General features: G+C 35.0%; 1 long non-coding RNA gene across 3 annotated transcripts; it reads left to right on the top strand.

Moving 5' to 3' along the window:
- Nucleotides 1–7,154: 7,154 nt before the first annotated feature.
- LOC139779238 (uncharacterized) lies at nucleotides 7,155–10,761 on the top strand. 3 transcript variants are annotated; one of them, XR_011719830.1, is made up of 6 exons: nucleotides 7,155–7,652; nucleotides 7,789–7,900; nucleotides 7,996–8,139; nucleotides 8,648–8,814; nucleotides 8,891–9,202; nucleotides 9,576–10,761. It is a non-coding gene; the product is annotated as an uncharacterized lncRNA (long non-coding RNA). The 3 variants fall into 3 exon arrangements; XR_011719829.1 differs by having other exon boundaries at nucleotides 7,789–8,139; nucleotides 8,891–9,150; XR_011719828.1 differs by having other exon boundaries at nucleotides 7,789–8,139.
- Nucleotides 10,762–19,350: the final 8,589 nt, after the last annotated feature.

Here is a 19,350-nt window from a genome sequence, read left to right as displayed (position 1 = left end):
AAATATTTTTATTTTGTACTGTTACCTCTGTAATTCTTTGTGATTAAATCTTTTATTCTATTGAAAAATACATATATATGAACTTTGTATTTAAATACCTTGTATTCCCTCGTTGGATTAAATATTTTAATAAAATATTTTTATTTTGTACTGTTTCTCTGTAATTCTTTGTGACCACTAGAAAATACACATGTAAACTTTGTATTTAAATATCTTGTATTCCCTTGTTAAATTTAAATAAAATTTTTTAATCTTATAAAATTGTTATCATACATTCTTTTTCTAATTGACACCATGTAAAGATTTTTCAAAGTAGTGCAACAATTATTTTTTGAGGCAATATATATGTTCTCTCTGTAATTGGCGCTGTAATTTAAAGAGATATCATTTCTTTTTTGTAATTGTAATAGATCACTTGAAGCGCGACTCTTCTTTGATAAGGTAACATAATTTTGTGATGTGTATCACTTGGGTTATAATTTTTTGGAAATAAAGATACTACTGCTTAGATTTTTTCGAGATTTTTCGAGATACAAAGAGTACGTCTACCACTTGTTACTTAGGTTTTTTCGAAGTATAATACTACTACTTTCTTTTTTTTTCGAGATAACGACATATACACTACTATACGTGTACTTGGCGCCTTTCTTTACCTTTTTTTTAAGAAAGGTAATTTTGTACGAATATCACGCCTTTTTGTAGTATTACGCATTTTATAAACAGTATGTACAGGGTAAAGCTATTTGGAGGTATAATACTACCACTTTGTTTTTTTCGAGTTAACAACATAATACATATACACTACTATGCGTGTACTTGGCGCCTTTTTTTACCTTTTTTTTTTAATATAACTATTACTTGACTCTTTATTTTGCACGCCTATATATATTGTATGTGTCACAATACCATTAGGCGTGCATCTAAAAAATTGTCAAAATTTTCGACATTACGAAAACCCCTATTTCTTTCATGACATTTGATGAGACGTTTGAGGTTTAAATGGCACGCACGCATACATGCATTCACATATGCACACACGCATACATGCAGACAGTGTAGGAGACGACAATCGCTGCCCGTTCATGAGATCGAGCCCGAGCCTCGAGCTTGGAATGTTTTTTCTATCTTCAGTTACGCACACAGAGACGCTCTGGCTATCCGTGTGACGACGCGCCGAGCCGCCGAGCGAGATTGTCATCTTCCCTCTTTCTCACTCTTATTCATGCGATCGAGGCTGCTCCGTCATATTTCACAGCGTTAAGGTAGTTCGATGATGAAGGGCCGAAGTCAAAACAATGTTTATGATTTTTTTATCAAATCATTTATATGATAATAAAAAAATAGGATAATGCATCGCAAAGCTTCGTAACGACGTAAAAAGACCATTAGTAAGTCATTTTTACGTTGTAGAATAATATTTTGCCTGAAATAGATTAAAATGAAGTGTGTGTTAAAGCGTCGCTTGACTAGTTTTCAACTTGTGCCAACTCTTGAGTGCTCTACTTCGGAGATTATTTCGATTGAATTATAGCGTTATTATGGCGATTTACTGAAGTATAGTAATTTCGCCACAAGGTGCATGTAATTTTTTACATAAACAATTTTCCTCATGCACGAGATGAGGGCAGCGACTTGGCAACGCCGCACAGTCTGTGCGGTTGGTTCACTTGTTTGTCTTTGCGCTCACTCACACCTAACCTTACGCCGACGATCCCAGCGTGCGGCGTTGCCACGTCGAGTTGTGAAAGTCAGCGCTTGAGCACCGGAAGACAAACTTTAATTATTCATTAAAAAAAACTATACGGTGGATCGTGTTCAACTTCAACCATAGGCTTCCTCACAGTGTCCTCTTTCCATTGATATATATTGTTCGGACATTTTTGGCAAAAGATTTTTCGCGAACTCGTGTTATTTATAGGAAAATACCTCTTTTCCTATTAAACCAATGTTAAAATCACCTAATTTTGAAATTAAATATCTTGAGAACGGGACGGTGAATTATATTTTTTCTGGGCTTAATCGATTCAGGAGAGTTTCTTCTTTCGATATAAAAAATAAAACCTATCACTTTTGGCAAAAGTCGTTCATCATCGAACTACCTTAATCTGAGGAGACAACCAATGTCGTACTTCCTGTATTGTGCTGTATTTTTAATATGTTGTACACCTCTCTAGTAATAAAAGATAAAGTAACTTGTGTCAATGCGCAATAGTTTACTTATAAAGCCCCTTGCACAATAGGCGATAGCGATAGCGATAGCGACAGCGACAAAGTTGCCAACAAAGGTATAGCTTTGTCGGCAACCTTGTCGCTGTCGCTATCGCTATCGCTATCGTCTATTGTGCAAGGGGCTTAACATATAATTGTTTAATGTTTTTTATGTACATAATGTATCGAGTCCGTAGAAGTCACTTCTAAATAATATACGTGGTCGAGCGCGTAAGGCGACTGGCTGGAATGCCGGACGTCTCAAGTTCGATCTCCTGTTTTTTTTTAAACGTTTTTTTTACATAAAAGTGTATTAAAATAACTTATTCTGCAATATATAAAAGTAAAAAATAATTACTTTATATTCTTTATAGTTATTCACATTTTTTTTAGCAAAACATATTTAGCAATAACATATTCGTCTTTAATTATTTGTCGTTTTGCTAAAAAAAATGTGACAATCTCGCACGGCGCGTCGTCACACGGATAGACAGAGCGTCCCTGTGTGCGTAACTGGAAATAGAAAAAAACATTGCAAGCTCGAGGCTCGAGACTCGGGCTCGATCTCACGATCGGGCAGCGATTGTCGTCTCCTACACTGTCTGCGTGTATTCGTGTGTGTGCATGTGTGAATGCATGTATGCGTGCATGCCATTTAAACCTCAAAAGTCTCATTTAATTTCATGAAAGAAATAGGGATATTGGTAATGTCTAAAATTTTGACAACTTTTTAGGTGCACGCTTAATGGTATTTCGACACATACCATATATAGGCGCGCAAAATATAGAGTCAAGTAATAGTTGTAATACTCAATAACAAACATAGACCGGTATTCATAGTCGGTTCTTGTATTTAAGACGATCTTAAGTACAATCTTAAGATGTCATTAACCAATCACAGGGCCGTATTAGCATCTTAAGATATTACTTAAGACGGTCTTGAAATAAGATCTGATTATGAATACCGGCCATAGTAGGTATGTGTAAAGGAAAAATAATAAGAATAATAAAATTAATAAAAAGGTCATTTTAGTACGGTTTTATAATAAAAAGTACAATTTTAGAGAGAGATAAAGAAAGAGAAAATAAAAAAAAATGCTCATATATAGGCTGTGGTTTTCTTGACGCTACAAATGCTTCGCAGCATTTTTCTTCTCCTTTCTTTCAATAAAAGTAATATAAAACATATATCGTACAATAACGATTGTCGCTGAGGAAATACTAAATAATGGGATTTTGTAATATAATGACGATGTAAGTAAAATACATAACACGGACACGGTGCGTGCTAAAGAAACGCAGTAGATCAATTTTAAAATAGAATAATATTTAACACATATAGTAAATATGCATACATATTCTTAGCAAGACAAGTATAAATTGTACCAAGAACGATAAAATAAATAATTGTTGATATATACGAGCCTGACCTTTAATTATATTTTTAAAATAAATTACATGTTATAAAAGATATATTACAAACATTACAATTGCACCAAATACATAAAATAATAGCTTCAATTTCTTTTTTTTATTTAAAATAAAAAAATTATTTTGTAAAATGTGTTCAACAAATATACATTGTAAAAATTGAAAAAAAAATCCCTCAGTGGCTCTATGGTAAAGTCGCTGTCGCTGTCCCTGTCGCTGCCGCCGTTCCCTTTCTTGGGAATATACATCGCAATTTTTGGCGTGTATTTTTCAGGGGTAATTGGGGGGGGGGGGTTGCGGTGCAGTCGTTGGGGGGGGGGGGGGGTTGCGGTACAGTCGTTGCCGGCACATATCTTTGCGGTGCAGTCAGAATCCTTGCGATACAAGCGGTGCGGACACATAATATATCCTTGCGGTACAGGCGGCGCCCGGACTCGAACCTGAGTCCCTTCGGTGACAGGCGGAGCATCTTCCCACTGAGCCACTGTGGATGACAACACCTTTTCTTCATCGAAACAGATACTTCTGTTACACTTATGTGTATATATATTTCTTACAATTGTTGCAACATATTGAGTTATTAAAAAGCATTTTGTAAATATGATTGATTGATTTATTATCGTTTTTTCGTGAAAAAAATAATGCCTGATATAATTCATAAGAGGTTTTTTTTTCCAAAACATGTAACGTTATGATATGTTCCGCATATTTAATATGTAATAATATATATTACTGGTCAAATTCGGTATCAGTGAAATAAACCATATGCTACGAAACAGTAATGCTGATTACATTTATTATGTTCTCTTCTCTATGTCTATTTTAAATATTAATAATTACTTAGAATTTCAATGATAAACATTATAACATTATTACATATTACTTTTACGTAATATACAATAACGAACCATGTATGAAACAACAATAACTTTTATGACATGTATTTCACAGTAATTTTTTAAGGGAAAAGAAAATAAATAAATCGATCCTATTTCCAAAATGTTTTTAATAATTCAATGTTCAAATAATTCTAAGAAAATATATAAAAATACTGTCACACAAATACAAGTCGTGCTCGCTGTCATCGCATCTGTGTTGGCGTCGTGTGTGTGGGTGTGTTGTTCTCGCATTTACTAACAAAGCGCGCGATTTCTCTCTTTCTCTCTCTTTCTCTCTACTCTTCTTCTCTTTTCTGTCACTTCTACGCTCGCTTTATTTCTTTCTGATTGTTCATTCGTTCATGGTCCCGGTGAAAATAGTATCTTGTAAAATTTGTGGTATATTAAATATGTATAAATATGTCCATGACTGACGTCTTTGCCTTGTATAATCTTTCCATAAATATATGTATATAGGTGAAATAAAGATAACAAATAATAAGAGAAATAGGATCGACAATATACCATCAATTAGAATTAAAAGCCTTGCGATCCAAGCCTAGTTCTTTGACGGCTTTATGTTAGTTTCTGTATATATATATACTATATATATACATATAATTTTTCCAACAAACTGCGCGCCGATTAATGTCGGACTTTAAAACACAGTTATTGTTAGAATTAAAAACCCTTCCCTCCCCGGAATTAAATCGACTCGATTTTAATTATCTAAAAACTGTAAAGAATTTTATTGCGAAAAAAATTACCTCAGCCAGGGTTCGAACCTGGAACCTCCCTCATTCCGTGTAGGGCGTCGTACCAATTCGACCACCGAGGCATGTGGTAATGTTTATCGCAATAACCGGTGATAATAGTTTGGAACGTCTTTCTCAGGCGACGTGAATAAATAATAATAAGAGAAATAGGATCGACAATATACCATCAATTAGAATTAAAAGCCTTGCGATCCAAGCCTAGTTCTTTGACGGCTTTATGTTAGTTTCTCTATATATATATACTATATATATACATATAATTATATACATATAAATATATACATATAATATATGTATACACATACAATATATACATATAAATATAAAAATAACAATAAATGAAAAATAACTTTTGCCATGTTTTTCAATAAAAAATAAAATTGTTATTGCATTGTACAATATATTCTATGTATAACAATATATAATCATACGTTACATATCATTATTACATTTACATATGTATGATCATAGCTGCGGTCAACTTGACGCTACAAATGCGTTCTTCTTCTCCTTCTTTCTTCATTGAAAGAAAGAAGAAAAATGATGCGAAGCATTTGTAGCGTCAGGTAAACCACTATATATGAGCATTTTTTTTTCTTTCTCTTTATCTCTCTCTAACATTGTACTTTTTATTATAAAGCCGTACTAAAATGACATTTTTATTAATTTTATTATTTTTCCTTTACACATACGTGCTATGTTTGTTATCGAGTATTACAACTATTACTTGACTCTTTTACGCGCCAATATATGGTATGTATCGAAATACCATTAGGCGTGCACCTAAAAAATTGTCAAAATTTTCGACATTACTAAGACCCCTATTTCTTTCATGAAATTTGATGAGACGTTTGAGGTTTAAATGGCACGCACGCATACATGCATTCACATATGCACACACACGCATACATGCAGACAGTGTAGGAGATGACAATCGCTGCCCGTTCGTGAGATCGAGCCCGAGCCTCGAATGCAATGTTTTTTCTATCTCCAGTTACGCACACAGAGACGCTCTGGCTATCCGTGTGACGACGCGCCGAGCCGCCGAGCGAGATTGTCATCTTCCCTCTTTCTCACTCTTATTCATGCGATCGAGGCTGCTCCGTCATATTTCACAGCGTGAATCTGAGGAGACAACCAATGTCGTACTTCCTGTATTGTGCTGTATTTTTAATATGTTATACACCTCTCTAGTAATAAAAGATAAAGTAACTTGTGTCAAAGCGCAATAGTTTACTTATAACATATAATTGTTAAATGTTTTTTATGTACATAATGTATCGAGTCCTTAAAAGTCACTTCTAAATAATATGCGTGGTCGAGCGCGTAAGGCGACTGGCTGGAATGCCGGACGTCTGAAGTTCGATCCCCCTGCTTTTTTTAAACTTTTTTTTTTAACATAAGTGTATTAAAATAACTTATTCTGCAATACATAAAAGTAAAAAATAATAACTTTATATTCATTATAGTTATTCACATTTTTTTCAGTAAAGCGACAAATAATTAAAGTCGAATATGTCATTGCTATATAAATATGCTTTGCTAAAAAAAATGTGAATAACTATAATGAATATAAAGTTATTATTTTTTACTTTTATGTATTGCAGAATAAGTTATTTTAATACACTTATGTTGAAAAAAAAAAGTTTAAAAAAAGCAGGGGGATCGAATTTTAGACGTCCGGCATTCCAGCCAGTCGCCTTACGCGCTCGACCACGCATATTATTTAGAAGTGACTTCTACGGAGACTCGACACATTATGTACATAAAAAACATTAAACAATTATGTTATAAATAAACTATTGCGGATTGACACAAGTTACTTTATCTTTTATTACTAGAGAGGTGTACAACATATCAAGAGACACGGCAGTGTCTCGCGCCAAGTATACGCGGAGCGAGACCGACCGTGACTCTTTTACGCGACGCGACGGGTTGCGAGTATACGAGATGTTGAGATCTCGATAACGAGTGAACGGATCAAGTTCTAAGTAGGCTTGATCGATAGCTTGGGGTCGAATTAGGGGGGGGTTTCTGTTATAAATATTCCGCTACGTGCCCTACGAGCGGAGATATTGCGACGCAAAGTCCAAATGTGAAAATTTTATTTTAAGATACTTTCTTCTACGTCGACCGCTCTCATCTTAATATAACATATATATAACAGAGAAATGTCACTTTCACTTTTTCGACACTGGCGGCTAACGGCGTTAGTATCGCAGTGCAGTGCAGTGCAGACAGTGCGTTTAGCGCGCTGTCATCAGTCAGTTCATCAGTTAACCTATTCTCGAGAGACACGGTAGTACGCGCGGAGCGAGACCGACCGTGACTCTTTACGCGACGCGACGATTAATTCAAGGTAATTGTTTTATGTAATTATCCTATATAATTATCTTATTCTATATATTACTGTTACTTATTTTACTGTTTATACTACGTTTACGTGAGTGTTTACATAGGTTAATAACCTATTATATTCATTTATATATTGACAGCAGAGAGCTGATACTGAGATCAAGGAGTCAAGGAGCCTGTTCACACGAGGCGTTTCTGCCGCGCGATTGCGGCCGCGCGTTAACGTTTGCACGAGCCGCACGCTGTCGCGAGGTAAGGTGCGACAACGCGCGTACGCGAAACGGCAGTAACACCGTAATCGTGCCGGCGATATACTGAAAATTGAATTGTTTCGTGCTTATCTGGAGATTTCGTATCCCTACATTGCCCTACATCGTATTACCACCGCTGCCGGAAAAGAAGGTTCTCTACGCTTTTGGCAGAAAGTGACGACTGACACGTTCGATCCCGACTTCGTTGATGATCGCAGAAGAGCTGGAGGAGGACTCGAGGTACGTTTCCGATTTGCAATTATAAAAGTATCGTGCGATGAATGTTGTACCCAATTATAACCTCAAATGAAGTTGTGCACGTTGCTAGTAACGCTGTCTGTAATAATTTGCGTGAAAGATTATTGATGTAATATAAAAATAAATTACACAATATGTATGTTTATTGTTCCCGAAACGAGTTACGATCTCATATTCTTCTAAAGCTTACCCTCATGTTCTTTTACTCAAAACCATTTTGACTTTTTAATCAGCTTGTAAACCGAATTATAAGGCCTGTTTTTTTTATCGGGCTGACACTTTCTTTCTCACTTTTCCCAAATTTTAAATATATATTATTTTTAATGTGAGTGTATATTAGTGTAACAATAAGAAACAGACCTATAACATGGATGAATGTTGAAACCAAATTTGAGACGAGTTAATCGTTTCTACAAAGAACAATGTATCATTCCATGTGATAAATATAATCTTCAAATTTTATAATAATATCATATTACAATTATTTTAGGTTCCAGTATGGGTGTGAAATCTGTAGTGCTAGTAGGTGGGATGGACATGCATGCATAAGGAATAATACTCGAAAAGAAACCTCATATTATCATCGCTACACCTGGTAGATTATTCGACCACTTGGAGAATACAAAAGGCTTCAATTTACGACAGTTAAAGTTTCTGGTAATTATATAAGCATATGGATTTATTTTGACAATCATTACATTGATTCTAATCTCTCTCTCGTTTTATTCGCAAGGTGATGGACGAGCCAGACCGCATCTTGAACATGGATTTCGAGGTAGAGGTTGATAAAATTCTCAGAGTAATGCCACGAGAAAGAAGGACGTTACTATTTTCAGTAACGATGACAAAGAAGGTGCTGAAGTTGCAACGTGCATCCTTACGCAATCCCGCGAAAGTTGAAGTGTCTACTAAGTATCAGACTGTAGAAAAACTGCAACAATATTACGATTTATTCCAGTGAAATTCAAGATACGAAATATAAACGATATAACTGTTAGTCACAAAAAGAAATATCAATCATCACAATTATTTTATTATTATTTTGGTACGATATACTCTTTATATTTATATGATAAAATTGCCATTTGAAATTAAGCATTTATTGAGACTCGTAAGACTTTTCGATGTTCTTATTTTTGTATCGTAATTATAAGTCGTTGATTAAAGAAAACAACTTGTATAGATAAGTAAATGTGCTATTTGAATTAGCTAACTGAATCAATGTTTAATTATAACTGTCGCAAATATTTGTATTTTTGTGCAATTAGAAATAAATTTCTTTTAAAAATTAAAATTTATCTTTTACGTAGCATGTTTCTCATTTGTATTATTCTTGAGTTAATTACTGAATTATATTCAATATTCTGAAATTTAGAATAAGTAGTTTATTCTTATCGTCTGAATATTTTTCCATTTAGGCTTGTGGTTAGCGCCGGTGTTGTACATCTCATTAGTATAGCATTAGTCGGCTGGGGCTCAGGCAGAGAAAAGGATGATCGTCTGGAACCAATACCTGCACTTGAAGAGAAAACAGCCGCAGCGATAATGTTATACTAAACATTATAATAGTGTTAAAATCGATGCAAGACTACGATTGAATTACGCTAACGTGCGTAATATCAAATTGATAGTGTCTATATCAAGATTGAACAAAAATTATAGCTGATTGTGAGATTAAATAGCAATAGTTTTCGTTCATATTTGCCTAGATACAGTCCAGTTTTGCAACAGATATTGTGCAATTTAATATTGAATTGAAACGCAAATATAAACGTAGCAAGTATGTTTGAAGTGAAACGCGTTAATAAAAGACAATATTTCTCGTATGTGACGAATTAAGAGTTGGGATATGTATCACCCATGTGTGGCATATAATGTACATTTTGTCATGTTTTATGCATCGATATTATGTTAGTTCATAATAATATTCGTGATTTCAAAGCGACACTAATCGATTTACGAAATTTACGGAAAACGAGCATTTTATGTGTAACAATCGATTATTTATGATTGAAAGTTATGCGCTATTCGCTTTACATGGCATAAAAAGACGAGATTGAGCATGGAAAAACGCTTTATTATAGCTTAATCTATACATTAGTTTTTTTTATCAATAAGGCCGCAATCTAGACAATTATCGTTTCAAACTTCGGTTAACAAATTTCTATCGTTGATTAGTATAAACATTCGTATATCGAGTTATCTCCTGATATATCTCGTAAATAGTTAAAATCCATTTTCATATCCTTATTTAGCTATGTTTTTTTTTTTTTACAAAGGCGATTGTTTTGACTAGACTGGGCTCTTAAAAGAGAACGATAATATATATATTTCTACCTATAATCCAATTAGTTAGAGGATATTTAATAAGTAAGTGTGGCGTGCCTTTTCTTCGAGACTAAATACTTTTAACAATTATTTCTTGAGACTGTTATATCCATATAAAATGTACGATTTAATTCCGTGGCCGTGGCAAATCGTACATGGAACGTATCATGAAATGTAAATACAATAAAAAGTTTGCTCCTCGGGAGTATATATTTATTACAATGATGTCGCGGGTGTAATAATAAAACAGCGAACAGGTCATAGAATGTGTTATAATCTTCGTACATACTTTATTTCCTTCATTACGTCGAGATCCTCGTCCTTATAATTTATTTCACATAAATAGTTTCATGCGTATAATATACAATAATCATTTGCTGTAGGTATGCGATGGGAAGAAAACGTACAGTAGGAAATTGTACAATTTTCCTCTTAAGGAAAGATGTGTGATAACACGCGAGATAATGTAAAAAAATTTAATGAAGGAGTAGGGTACAAGAGAATTTTATTGATATCTCTATCTTTTCTATATCTTTTCAACAGAAAGAAATTATTTATTGTATCAAAGGTATTAAAACTATTTATTGTATATCGAATATCAATGATTATATTTTAATTATAAAAGACGATGAGAGTGGTGGTGAAATTTTTTTACTTTATTAGTATTAATCACGTTAGAATGCGATTATGTCCTATATCGCTAAATATACAGGGTGTTCCTCAATGTTTGGTACTTTTTTCATATTTAGATAGAGCGAGCCAAACTGAGTCGAAAAGTCATGTACCATTTTGCAATTTTCGCAATAAGATCGTCAAGTCTTCTCGCAGAGAGTATTCATTATGTACATGGCTCTGTATTCCACGTTATTCAGACCGAATGGTGAGTTTCCTAAGGAATCTTTTTAATATCTCAACATTAATTAAACAAATTTACAGATATGGATCAATTAATCTATGTTTCTGATACTTTGAATCGGTAAACTCACCATACGGTACGGAGAACGTGTAACTTAATTTCTGTAACTGCCGCTGAAGATGGCTCAAAACTGAGCCGAAACGTACGGATCGATGTAATGTATCAAAACGACGAATAAATCAGTTATTTCTGATATTACGCACTGTGATCTTCCTCTGACCCTCATAGCCTTGACTTCTCCTATTTTAATCTCGAGGGTCCTCATATTACTTTATTTATTATTTTGACTTTTCTTTGATAAAATTTTATTATGTTCTTTGAAGGAGTATAAATTCTTCTTTCGAGTACATGATAAAGACTCTTTCTAAAATTTGTACATTTTAAGACTATTATCAAGAAAATATTCTTTCTTAAAGACAACCGTTACTTACTAAAAGAAAAAAAGTAAATTGAGTAATCGCTTTTTTAAGCAGTACAATTGATATTTCCCTGTGTATGCATGTACACTCGTATGTACATACGTACGCACAAAAAATTTTTCTATGTTGTTAGAAAACTTTATTTCTATTTAAAAAAGGCGAGAAACTATCATCGCTCAGAACGGGGGCCCGGCGTTACGCGCCGCTCGTGCGTAATCATCGACGCTTGTAGAAAACAACTGCCCGCGCGCCGACCGCGGGGCGGCCGCATCTCGCCGCGCGCTTGGATTTGGCGGTGGGCCGGGCCAATACGGCGATTTTTAATCATTAATAACTCATCAACTATTGCGAAAATTGCAAAATGGTACATGACTTTTCGACTCAGTTTGGCTCGCTCTATCTAAATATAAAAAAAGTACCAAACATTGAGGAACACCCTGTATACAGGGTATAAAACTAAAGGTGTTACAAACTATTATTTCTAAAACTAAGCAAATTATGAAATTTTTGTTTCTTTAGAAATAATAGCCTGTAACATCTTTAGCTTTACAATCTGTACATACTGTTTGTAAGATATACTCTTTATAAGACTAGACATTATAGACGCGCGCGCTATTTAATTAGAAGAGGATGCGTAACACTACAAAATGCATGATATCAGTACAAAATTACCTTTTTCAAAAAAGGTAAAAAAAGGGCGCCAAGTACACGCGTGGTTGTTACCTCGAAAAAAAACCAAGTGGTAGTATCATTAATTTTAAATTCAAAAATAAATAAAATCTATTCTAACCTAGGTGGTAGTAGCTTTAATTTTTCTTAACAAAATTATTAAATTACAAAATTGTTACTTTATTCAATCCAAGTGATATCTACCTCGAAAAAACCTAAATAACAAGTGGTATCTATTTAAAAAAAAATATGTGAAATCTTTTAATACTGCGCCAATTACAAAGAGAGAATATATATATATATATATACCTTAACAAAATTATTATTATATCACAAAATTGCGTTACCAAACTCAATCCAAGTGATACGTACCAACCTAAGTGGTAGTAGCCTTATTTCTCCTTAACAAAATTATATCACAAAATTGCGTTACCTAACTCAACCTAAGTAATGTTATTTCAAAAAAATATATGAAATCTTTAAATTACGCCAACTACAAAAAGAATATATATTGCTTTGAAAAATAATTGTAGCGCAACTACTCTTAAAAAATAAAACAAAATTGTGTTACCTAACTCAACCCACGTGGTATGTATCTTTGTATTCCTGAGGGTCTTTCTATCAATCTAAGTGGTAGTAGTTTTAATTCTCCTTGATAAAATTATAATATTACAAAGAATCATTTTAATCACAAAGAATTAAAAAGGTAACATTATAAAATAAAAATATTTAATTAAAATAAAATAAATAAATTTTTCTTGTAAAAAACTTGGCGCTGCTTTTTTAAGGTCAATCCAGACAAACTTGCATAGGTGCATAAGCATATGCATAAAGAGATGAATTGGTCTTTATTTCCTTTTGCACATATATATGAACCAATCAATTTCTTACGCTTATGTTTATGCGCGATGTAAATTTGTCTGGATAGACCTTAAAAAAGCAGCGCCAAGTTTTTTACAAGAAAAATTTATTTATTTTATTTTAATTAAATATTTTTATTTTATAATGTTACCTTTTTAATTCTTTGTGATTAAAATGATTCTTTGTAATATTATAATTTTATCAAGGAGAATTAAAACTACTACCACTTAGATTGATAGAAAGACCCTCAGGAATACAAAGATACATACCACGTGGGTTGAGTTAGGTAACACAATTTTGTTTTATTTTTAAGAGTAGTTGCGCTACAATTATTTTTCAAAGCAATATATATATTCTTTTTGTAGTTGGCGTAATTTAAAGATTTTATATATTTTTTTGAAATAACATTACTTAGGTTGAGTTAGGTAACGCAATTTTGTGATATAATTTTGTTAAGGAGAAATAAGGCTACTACCACTTAGGTTGGTACGTATCACTTGGATTGAGTTTGGTAACGCAATTTTGTGATATAATAATAATTTTGTTAAGGTATATATATATATATATATATATATTCTCTCTTTGTAATTGGCGCAGTATTAAAAGATTTCACATATTTTTTTTTTAAATAGATACCACTTGTTATTTAGGTTTTTTCGAGGTAGATATCACTTGGATTGAATAAAGTAACAATTTTGTAATTTAATAATTTTGTTAAGAAAAATGAAAGCTACTATCACCTAGGTTAGAATAGATTTTATTTATTTTTGAATTTAAAATTAATGATACTACCACTTGGTTTTTTTTCGAGGTAACAACCACGCGTGTACTTGGTGCCCTTTTTTTACCTTTTTTTAAAAATACAGCACAATACAGGAAGTACGACATTGGTTGTCTCCTCAGATTCACGCTGTGAAAGCATGACGGAGCAGCCTCGATCGCATGAGTAAGAGTGAGAAAGAGGGAAGATGACAATCTCGCTCGGCGGCTCGGCGCGTCGTCACACGGATAGCCAGAGCGTCTCTGTGTGCGTAACTGGAGATAGAAAAAACATTGCAAGCTCGAGGCTCGGGCTCGATCTCACGAACGGGCAGCGATTGTCGTCTCCTACACTGTCTGCATGTATGCGTGTGTGTGCATGTGTGAATGCATGTATGCGTGCATGCCATTTAAACCTCAAACGTCTCGTCTAATTTCATGAAAGAAATAGGATTCTTAGTAATGTCGAAAATTTTGACAATTTTTTAGGTGCACGCCTAATGGTATTTCGATACATACCATATATTGGCGCGCAAAATATAGAGTCAAGTAATAGTTGTAATACTCGATAACAAACATAGTATACGTATGTGTAAAGGAAAAATAATAAGAATAATAAAATTACTAAAAAGGTCATTTTTTAGTACGGTTTTATAATAAAAAGTACAATTTTAGAGAGAGATAAAGAGAGAGAAAATTTAAAAAAATGCTCATATATAGGCTGTGGTTCACTTGACGCTACAAATGCTTCGTAGCATTTTTCTTCTCCTTTCTTTCAATGAAGAAAGAAGGAGAAGAAGAACGCTTCAAAGCATTTGTGCGCGAGCGGAGGAAGGAGTCGGAGAAGAGGCGCGTGAGAAGGGCTTATTGCAGAATTCTTGTCCTTGTATTTACACAGTCTTTTAATCTCTAGTTATTTACAATTATTTACAGCGTCCGCGAGTCACGAGTTTATTCCTCGAAGAAACGACTCTTATTCCGCGAACCACGGTTCGCACCGTCCCGAATTATACTTCGCGGAAAACGATGTTTAATTCCGCGAGCCACGGATCGCACCGTCGGCGTCGTCGGAGACTTTACGCGAGCAACGCAAGGCCTTCTCGTATCGCACGAAATAATTTGCTTGATTTACTACTACGGACGTATTAGAATCGAGTGCGAGCCGCGCGCGGAGGGCCGGGCCTTTTATACCAGCGCGTCACACATCCCCGGTAACGAGCCGAAAAATTAGTTGAGCCAATCGGCCGCCGACCCACCGAATTTTCGTTCGAGTTGAACTCAGCGGATTTCGGAGTCGGCAACCAATCAGCTGTTTACGCCGTGGTCTTTCGCTCCGACCCGAATGTTTACGTCGCGTATCCGAGACAAAGGGATAGAGCTAGCACACGCAGAATAAAGGGAGACCGTTTCTCGGCCTCTCGAAGTTTCCGAGAATAACGTCGGTTATTCCCGAAATAATTCTAAGTTTAACTTATAATTTTCTTCGCGATTATTCACGCGGTCGTTTGCGAAAGCTCGCTTTCGAACAGCATTTGTAGCGTCAAGTGGACCGCAGCCATGATCATACATGTGTAAATGTAATAATGATATGTAACGTATGATTATACATTGTTATACATAGAATATATTGTATCCAATCCAATAGCAATTTCATTTTTTATTGAAAAACATGGCAAAAGTTATTTTTCATTTATTGTTATTTTTATTTCACCTATATACATATATTTATGGACAGATTATACAAGACAAAGACGTCAGTCATGAACATATTTATACATATTTAATATACCACAATTTTTACAAGATACTATTTTCACCGGGACACGAACGAATGAACAATCAGAAAGAAATAAAGCGAGCGTAGAAGTGACAGAAAAGAGAAGAAGAGTAGAGAGAGAGAGAGAGAGAGAGAGAGAGAGAGAGAGAGAGAGAGAGAGAGAGAGAGAGAGAGAGAGAGAGAGAGAGAGAGAGAGAGAGAGAGAGAGAGAGAGAGAGAGAGAGAGAGAGAGAGAGAGAGAGAGAGAGAGAGAGAGAGAGAGAGAGAGAGGAGAGAGAGAGAGAGAGAGAGAGAGAGAGAGAGAGAGAGAGAGAGAGAGAGAGAGAGAGAGAGAGAGAGAGAGAGAGAGAGAGAGAGAGAGAGAGAGAGAAATCACGCGCTTTGTTAGTAAATGCGAGAACACACCCATACACACTCACATACACGACGCTAACACAGATGCGATGACAGCGAGCACGACTTGTATTTGTGTGACAGTATTTTTATATATTTTCTTAGAATTATTTGAACATTGAACAATTTATACTTGTCTTGCAAAGATTATGTATGCATATTTACCATATGTGTTAAATATTATTCTACTTTAAAATTGACCTACTGCGTTTCTTTAGCACGCACCGTGTCCGTGTTATGTATTTTACTTACATCGTCATTATACATATTACAAAATCTCATTATTTAGTATTTGCTCAGCGACAATCGTTATTGTACGATATATGTTTTATATTACTTTTATGATTGTACAATATTTTTACATTAGTACATTATCATTCATGGTGAGAAAGCATAACAGAGTAGCCTCGATCGCATGAGTAAGAGTGAGAAAGAGGGAAGATGACAATCTCGCACGGCGCGGCGCGTCGTCACACGGATAGACAGAGCGTCTCTGTGTGCGTAAGTGGAGATAGAAAAAACATTGCAAGCCGAGACTCGGGCTTGATTTCACGAACGGGCAGCGATTGTCGTCTCCTACACTGGCTGCGTGTATGCGTGTGTGTGCATGTGTGAATGCATGTATGCGTGCATGCCATTTAAACTTCAACGTCTCCATCTAATTTCATGAAAGAAATAAGGGTCTTCGTAATGTTGAAAATTTCGACAATTTTTGAGATGCACGCCTAATGGTATTTTGACACATACTATATATATAGGCGCGCAAAATAAAGAGTCAAGTAATAGTTATAATACTCGATAACAAATTTTTCACGTAAAAAGAAATATAAATGTATATAATTTATACAAAAGATATACGTTTATATATGTATATTCTTCCTCATATGTAATTTGTTTATAGTACGTATGTGTAGAGGAAAAATAATAAGAATAATATAATTAATAAAATGGTCATTTTAGTATGGTTTTATAATAAAAAGTACAATTTTACAGAGAGAGAAAATGAAAAACAATGCTCATATATAGGCTGTGGTTCATTTGACGCTACAATGCTTCGCGTAGCATTCCTCTTCTCCTTTCTTTCAATGAAGAAAGAAGGAGAAGAAGAACGCTTCAGAGCATTTGTAGCGTCAAGTGGACCGCAGCCATGATCATACATGTGTAAATGTAATAATGGTAGTAGTAGTAGTAGTAGTAGTAGTAAGCGGAGGGTTCTACTTGAGCCCCCTAATGGTACCTAGATCCTAAGATCCTTTGTACCTCCCGCTCTTCCTTTGCTAGATGTTTTTGGGGCCAGCCCTTAGCCTAGTACCAGGTTTATCAGGTCTGTCACCCTAGCATTTTTCCAAAATTTTGGTGTCTTTAGGTACTTTAGTCCCAAGCTTTTGGGGGTCTTAATTAATTGCCTACGATGGCACCGTTTCTCCGCACGAGTCCCACTCGTGCGGCGGAACGCAGTCTGGAATATGCTGGTGGAAAAAAAATTCCTGTGATCAGGTGGACTCGAACCCGGTACCTCGGGGTTATGAGTCTGGCGCTTTCTCACCAGACCACACTGCGCCCTGTAATAATGGTATGTAACATATGATTATATATTATTATTGTGCACGAATGGTCGAAGGAGTTACGAGTGAAAGGAAATTTCGAATTTAATTGCAAAGTCTCTTTAAGTATGTAATTGTTTATAATAAAAATAATAATTATGTACAATATTTACAGTCTTTATGCCGCAAACTACGGACAGAGATTCCGCGAACGACGGATATTCTCGCGCGTGAAAGCGAGCACACGATACCCGCGAGCAACGGATAGACGAGTGAATACTTTATTAGAATCGAAAGATTCGTTTCGATACACTTTCGTCGGAAAACTTTAGTCGACATCCAGAGAAATCCGTATTTGACAATTGTCAACGGCTCAGCTGATCTGAAGGTCGACAACCAATCAGCTGTTTTGTAATACCGCCCACTCGCTTTTACCGAATGTATGCACATATACATATGCACATATAGTACATGTAAGTGTAACAGAAGTATCTGTTTCGATGAAGAAAAAGTGTTGTCATCCACAGTGGCTCAGTGGGAAGATGCTCCGTCTGTCACCGGAGGGACTCAGGTTCGAGTCACAGCACCGCAAGGATATGTAACCCCCCCTATTTACCCCCCTGAAAAAGATGCGCCAAAATCGGCGAACCCGCTACCGGCGCGTGAGAGAACGCCGAGGACGGCCACAGTGACAGAAATGCCACCGGCGCGAGAGAGGAAGACGATAGCGACGGAACCGCTACTCCGGCGCGTGAACGGCGACAGCGACAGCGTCTTTACCTCAGAGCCACTGTTGGATATATTTTTTCCCCAATTTTTTTTACAATGTATAATTATCTTGAATGCATTTTATAAATGTGATTGATTTTATCTTATTTAAAACAAAAAAATTAAGAAATAAAATGAATTAGTAAAAATACATATTGAATTTTTATGGCGACATAAAATATATGAACTAATTAAAATTAAAGAAAATAGAAAGAGCTTAAATAAAAATGTACCCTTGACCAATATGTACGCTTTTTCTTTGTGAAAAACAAATATATCTATTATTACATTAGGAAGATGACTTATATTGGTAACACAAAAATAAGTGATATATGTTAGTTGCTTTGGTTAAATTATTCTGATTGTGTACTTTTTGCTTTTATAATAGTTAACACACGTAGTAAAATAAGAGAAGAAAAAAAATATTTTGCAATTGTATAAATTATTCTATTGTAAATCTCTTTTGTGAATTGACAATGAACATATTGTTGCTCAATAGAAACCTCCAAAAACCGGTGATCTCTGCCATCAAGAGATAAATTTAGGGAAATGTTTTATTCAATATTATATTATTGTCAGTGGACCGCTCGACGTTTTCGCGGTGCGCGCCGTGGAAAGTACAAAAATGAGTACACGAAATAACAGTCAGTCCTTTTTATTAAAGTGGGTTACACTGGACTTCGCACTCGCGATTTCGCACTCGCTACATTCCTCCGTTTTCTCGACGTCGATCATGTATCGCGTGCGAGTTATGATGGC

Source organism: Temnothorax nylanderi, unplaced genomic scaffold, assembly GCF_030848795.1.
Source record: "Temnothorax nylanderi isolate EJ_2023f unplaced genomic scaffold, tnyl_v1.0 TNYL_tig0215_pilon, whole genome shotgun sequence".
NCBI classification, from domain to species: Eukaryota; Metazoa; Arthropoda; class Insecta; order Hymenoptera; family Formicidae; genus Temnothorax; species Temnothorax nylanderi.
The sequence above is the reverse complement of the archived record's forward strand: the minus strand, read 5'-3'. Positions and strand labels throughout refer to the sequence as shown.